The sequence below is a fragment of the Sapajus apella genome, unplaced genomic scaffold, assembly GCF_009761245.1.
Source record: "Sapajus apella isolate SASKATOON/1434 unplaced genomic scaffold, GSC_monkey_1.0 scaffold26, whole genome shotgun sequence".
NCBI classification, from domain to species: domain Eukaryota; kingdom Metazoa; phylum Chordata; class Mammalia; order Primates; family Cebidae; genus Sapajus; species Sapajus apella.
Genome location: NW_022436966.1, coordinates 8558378 through 8564377, shown reverse-complemented (window position 1 = coordinate 8564377; position 6000 = coordinate 8558378).

Sequence of the window (6000 nt, the reverse complement as noted above, 5' to 3'; positions counted from 1 at the left end):
CCAACACAATGACTGATACATACAACAGATGCTCACTAAGTACTTACTGATGGGCAGGTTAATCAATAAATGCTCACAGGCTGAGGAGTGAGTATAACCACCCTGCTTTTGAAGCTGCAGACTGGCTCTCAGGAGAAAAAGTCCAGAGGAAGGTGGGCAGGGGAGGCTGGCTCAAAACACAGAGGCACTGCTGGGCAACCCTGGAGGGAAACAAAAGAGATGACAAAGCTGAAAGGCACATAAATGACCACCCTCAAATGGACAGGTTAAATGACACACTATACCCATTGACTGTCTTCTAAGGCGCACATTTAGTATTATCTCTGCTGAGCGAGTGGGGCTGCTCCATCCGTATCATAGGCAATTTTTATCCCAGCCTTTAAGGTTGGGATCCTTGGTGGGAGGGAAATGAGCAAAGATCCTTGGAAGGTGCCCTCCCTGCAAAAGTTGCCCTTCTCTGTCCTGGGGAGAGTGGGAGGGGAGGGAGAGGAGAGGTCGTTTTTACCCTTTTATGGTTCCTTTTTTCTGAGACGGAGTCTCAGTCTGTCACCCAGGCTGGAGTGCAGTGGGGTGCTCTTGGCTCACGGCAACCTCCGCCTCCTGGGTTCGAGCAGTTCTCTGTCTCAGCCTGCCGAGTAGCTGGGATTACAGGCTTGCACCACAACGCCTGGCTACTTGTATTTTTTTTTTTTTTTTTTTTTTTTAGTAGAGACGGTTTCACCATCTTGACCAGACTAGTCTTGAACTCCTGACCTCATGATCTGCCCACCTTTGCCTCCCAAAGTGCTGGGATTACAGGCATGAGCCACTGTGCCCGGCCGAGGTAGTTTTTATTCTTAAAGGCAGCTCAGCCTCCAGAACTCTGCATTTCCCTGGATAATATTAGATTTCTAAAGAGCTTGAAAGATCCCCCAAGATTCAGGATCAACTCTGAGCTTCACAAATAAGTTTATTTTGAGGAATCAGTGGTCCTGGCCAGGCCCGTTTGTCTAATGGTTAATCAACCAGTCAGCAAACATTTCTTGAGGGCCTGCTTACTGGGCTCCAAAATAAGCATAGGAGAGAGTCCCCTCTTTTGAGGCATTCAGAAGTGTAATTGAGGCCTGAAGCAAACAAACACCTGCAACAACTAGCGAATGATAGATGTCGTGACCTGGGTGCTGCAGACTGCCCTGCTCTTCCAGCAGCAGTCCTCCGAATTCCACTCAGACATCGCCACCCTGGCCCCTGGGGTACAAGCGGGGTTCAGGCTGAGCCAGAGTCCCTCACTGAGATTTGACCTCTAAAGCCATCAGCCAGGAGAGGAAAAGTGGCTTCTCCTGGTTACAAGGTTGTAAGGGGAGAACTAGGAGTGCTCAGCGCCGTATTCTGGCTTTAGCAGGCAGCCAGCTTGAGAAAAAGAAAAACATACTGAAGAAAGTCAGGTAGGGACAGACGGAGCCGCTGCCCTGCCAGGGCTCCCCAGGGCCAGCTCTAGTGTGGCACTTTTCTCAGAGCAGTTACATGAGACAAGGTAGTCCCTCCTTTTTCCTTTTAGCTAGGGCAGGTCCCGTCCCCACCTGCGGAAGCAGAGGATCCTGAGCAATGAACACACAGCACTTGCTCAGTGGTGGCTGAACTGATCCGGGAGGGTGGCCTTTAAGGATGCGGAGGAGAGAGGGCGTTGGGCTGAAGAAGAAGAGCTGAAAGAAGGCTCTAGGGGCAGGCGCGGTGGCTCACGCCTGTAATCCCAGCACTTGGAGAGGCTGAGGTGGGTGAGTCACCTGAAGTCAGGAGTTTGTGACCAGCCTGGCCAACATGGTGAAACCTCATCTCTACTAAAAATACAAAAATTGGTCGGGCGTGGTGGCAGGTGCCTGTAATCCCAGCTTCTCGGGAGGCTGAGGCAGGAGAATTGCTTGAACCTGGGAGGCGGAGGTTGCAGCACTGCACTCTAACCTGGCTGTTAAGAGTGAAGCTCCGCCTCAAAAAAAAAAGAAGGCTCTAAAGGACAAGAGCAGGGACAGTGGCCAGACAGCCCTGAAGGGTGGGTCTGAGGGTTGGGGGGAGCATGTGGAGGCTGGGTGCCAGCTGGGCAGAGTACCCTAGGCGAATCTGCTCTCTGGGGGTCCCTGGGAGCTTGAGCTTCTGTCAGACCTCTGGGTTCAGCAGGAGCCCACACTGACAGACTCAAGACATGCACAGGCCCCCAGCACACCTCCTCTCCAGTTATTACATAACACAGAGCTGCCACTGCACACTCAGACTACGCCGTGGGTACCCAGGGACGCCATCCTGGAGCTGGCTTTAGTTAATGTTTACGTTTTGCCCACATTCTCCTCCAACTCATTCTACTCTCTTCTTCCCTTTAACCCTCAGCTTCTCTTATTATTCCTCTTTTTTTTTTTTTTTTTTTTTTTTTGGATCAAGGCCTCCCTCTGTCACCCAGGCTGGGAGTGCAATGGTGTGATCATAGCTCACTGCCGCTTGAACTCCTGGCCTCAAGCCATCCTCCCACCTCAGTTCCCAAGTAGCCTGGGATTACAGGTGTGAGCCACCTCACTGTGCTGCCATTGTTAATAAGCGAGACCCCCACTCTGGGAGGAGGAGTGGCAACTAGAGGACCCCAAATCTCTACCTCTCAGGATCCGTGTTTGACACTCCAGCCAGCAGCTTCTGAATTTCACACCTGACAAAAGCGGGGGTTCTGGATATTCTCCTGGCAACCCCGATTTACACCCAACAAATGACCGTCTGGGTGGCCACCTGGATCCTGGGTGGTTTTCCCTGGGCAGTATTTATACCAAAGGCCTGGTCACACACAGCCTGGATCTGCTGTGTCCCGAGCCTGCCCTCCCCCCCCTCCCTGCCACGCCCCACCTGCCTCTGCTCTTCCTGCCCTTCCCCTTCCTGCTGGGCCAAGGTGGAGCCCAGCTGCCTCTGCACCCAGCCCTCTGTGACTCAGTGGAAGCCAGTGGCCACTTCCCCCCCAACCCTCCTACGCTCACATTCCAAAGGCCAGCTCACTTGCTTCTTGGCACTCGACTTGCACACACCAGGGCTCTGCCTAGAGTAAATAGTCATCTCTTTATGGGACAATTTATGACCAGGGCCAGCCCAGTATGGGAAGAGGTCACGTGTATCTTACCCTCTGAGCACACTCCTTTCCCTCCACAGCCAATGACTGACCTCTGTGGATCTTTCCTTCTGGCCCCTGGCTGACCCGGTGCATTTTATTTAGGAGAACTAGAGTCCTAGCCTTCGGTGTTGTACCAAACACAGTGCTGACTCAATGCATGTTTGAATAAAAGAGGTTTTAAAAAAATTACTGGCTGGGCGCGGTCTCTCACATCTGTAATCCAGCACTTTGGGATGCTGAGGTGGGCGGATCACCTGAGGTCAGGAGTTCAAGACCAGCCTGGCAAACATAGTGAAAACCTATCTCTACTAAAAGTATAAAAAAATTAGCCAGGCATGGTGGCAGGCACCTTTAATCCCAGCTACTTGGGTGGCTGAGTCAGGAGCTTGAACCCGGGGAGCGGAGGTTGCAGTGAGCCGAGATCACGCCACTGTACTCCAGCCTGGGCAACAGAGCAGGACTCCATCTCAAAAAAAAAAAAAAAAAATTACTAAGAGAGGGCAATTCCCCAGGACCTGACAGATCCTAAAATAGTAGGATCAGTCAGGTCCTGGGGAATTACCCTCTATTAGACTTGTTTAGGCCACACCTGGGAAGTGACGTGGTTTAGAGTTAGTGACACCTGGGTGGATGCCCCAGCTCCGCCGCTCTAAGATCTCAAGCACATTTTATGACCCACCTAAGCCTCCATTCCTCACCTGTATACTGGGGATGATGTTCCGTATTTCATCAATTCTAGGATGTGCAGTTTTTTGCATCTTAATTTCTCTGAAACTGGGCTTGTCTTACAGTTGATATGGGGGCAGGAGGTCGTCTACTCCCACTCCTGTATTGACTGTCGTGCCACTGCAGTGCCCTACCAGAGCAGGCCACATCCCGTCTGCTGAGCTGCAGTGGCCATAGAACTTGTCCTGGGCAATGGAGTGTGAAGCAAGCGACATCTGTCACATCTGGGCTGCAGCTTTCAAAGGCAACTGTCGTTCATTTCATGCTCTTTTTCATCCACGCCAGCAGCCAGCAAGTTCCAGATAGAGGCTGTTTCGTGGGCCCAGTCCCACAGTAAAGAGGATGTGGAGCTGAGCTGCAGCCGGTGGGCATTTAAGGAAGAGAAGCATAAACCTTTCTTCTTTAGCCGTTGAGATTGGGGTCCTATGTTTTGACAGCACAGACTAGCATATCCTGACTGGTATTGCATGCTCCAGTTAATTGATAGGTTTGTTTTTCTTTCCTAGTACATGGTGCTGTAACTCACAATTGTTGGTATGGTTGATTCAATAAAACATGGTAGTACTTCTCACAGACTAAACCAGGTAAATCACTTAGCACAATGCCTTGCCCTAAGTGTTCCATTCATGTTAGCCATTGTTATATTTTTCTTTTCTTTCTTTTTTTTTTTTTTGACATGAAGTTTTGTTCTTGTTGCCCAGGCAGGTGTGCAATGGCATGATCTTGGCTTACCACAACCTCCGCTTCCTGGATTCAAGTGATTCTCCTGCCTCAGCCTCCCAAGTCGCTGGGATTACAGGTATGTGCCACCACGCCCAGCTAATTTTGTATTTTTAGTAGAGGTAGGGTTTCTCCATGTTGGTCAGGCTGGTCTCCAACTTCTGACCTCAGGTGATCTTCCTGCCTCAGCCTCCCAAAGTGCTGGGATTATAGGCGTGAGCCACCGCGCCTGGCCCCATTGCTGTATTTCTAGCCCTCTGCATATAGCCAACGTTGAATACATGCTTGGAGGAGGATACTGACGACACGTGAGGTTGGGAGCCCCCTTAGATCCCTCGTGGCATGAGAAAGGGTATTATAAAAAGACAAAATTACAACAAATGTCGTTTAAAGATCTCAACTGGCTTTGTTGCAGTTCTAGAATTGGGCAATACTTCATTCCATAAAATAGAATAAGTTTTCCAATGAACTAAGGAGAATGGGCTGGCTTTACAGACAGAAAAGGCTGAAGAAAGCAAAAACAAAGAACAAAAATCATACTGGTCATTTCGAAGTTACTTTCCTTGTAAGGTGGGAACAGGGAGATGGAACAATAGGAAAACCACTGATGCATGAACATCGCGTTACATCAGGCTACCTTTTCCCTGTAAGGATTAAGGCAGAGGAAACTTTATTATTGTGCCAATCGAAGACTGAAACTGGCCTGTTTGGGAAATCGGCTGTTGCCTTATTTCTTGGAAGTCAGATAGCTTACTTTTAGTTTGGTGAAGTGGAACTTTGGCATGCGTGACCCTATTTTGATTTTTTAGTCTTGTCTGTTGGGGCCTCGTGCAGGAGCTTAATCCAAAACAGTGGCCTCCTGCAATTTTTATTTAACAGCATAGATAAGTTCAAGTAAATAAAGTGGCTTTGGCACTTGCTTTTGGAGGCTCTTTGAGGGGATAGGTGTTTTTTGTTTGTTTGTTTGTTTTCTGAGACAGTTTCGCTCTTATCACCCAGGCTGGAGTGCAATGGTGTGATCTCTGCTCACTGCAACCTCTGCCTCCTGGCTTCAAGTGATTCTCCGGCCTCAGCCTCCTTAGTAGCTGGGCTTACAGGTGCCTGCCACCAAGCCCGGCTATTATTTATTTATTTATTTATTTTTTAGTAGAGATGGGGTTTCGTCATATTGGCCAGGCTGGTCTTGAACTCCAGGCCGAAAGTGATCCACCCACCTCAGCCTCCCAAAGTGCTGGGATTACAAGTGTGAGAGACCACCCCCAGCCATGGGCATAAGTGTTTCTGATGCCCTTTCTGAAAGCTTTTGTAGGGGCCACTCGTTTAGATAGGTAACTAACAATGCTGTTTTTATTATCAGTTAACAGTTTATTGTCTGAGATCTGAGAAATAGGAAGAAACTACTCACATGTGATGTGGCAAGTTTTTGGTGAAACAGA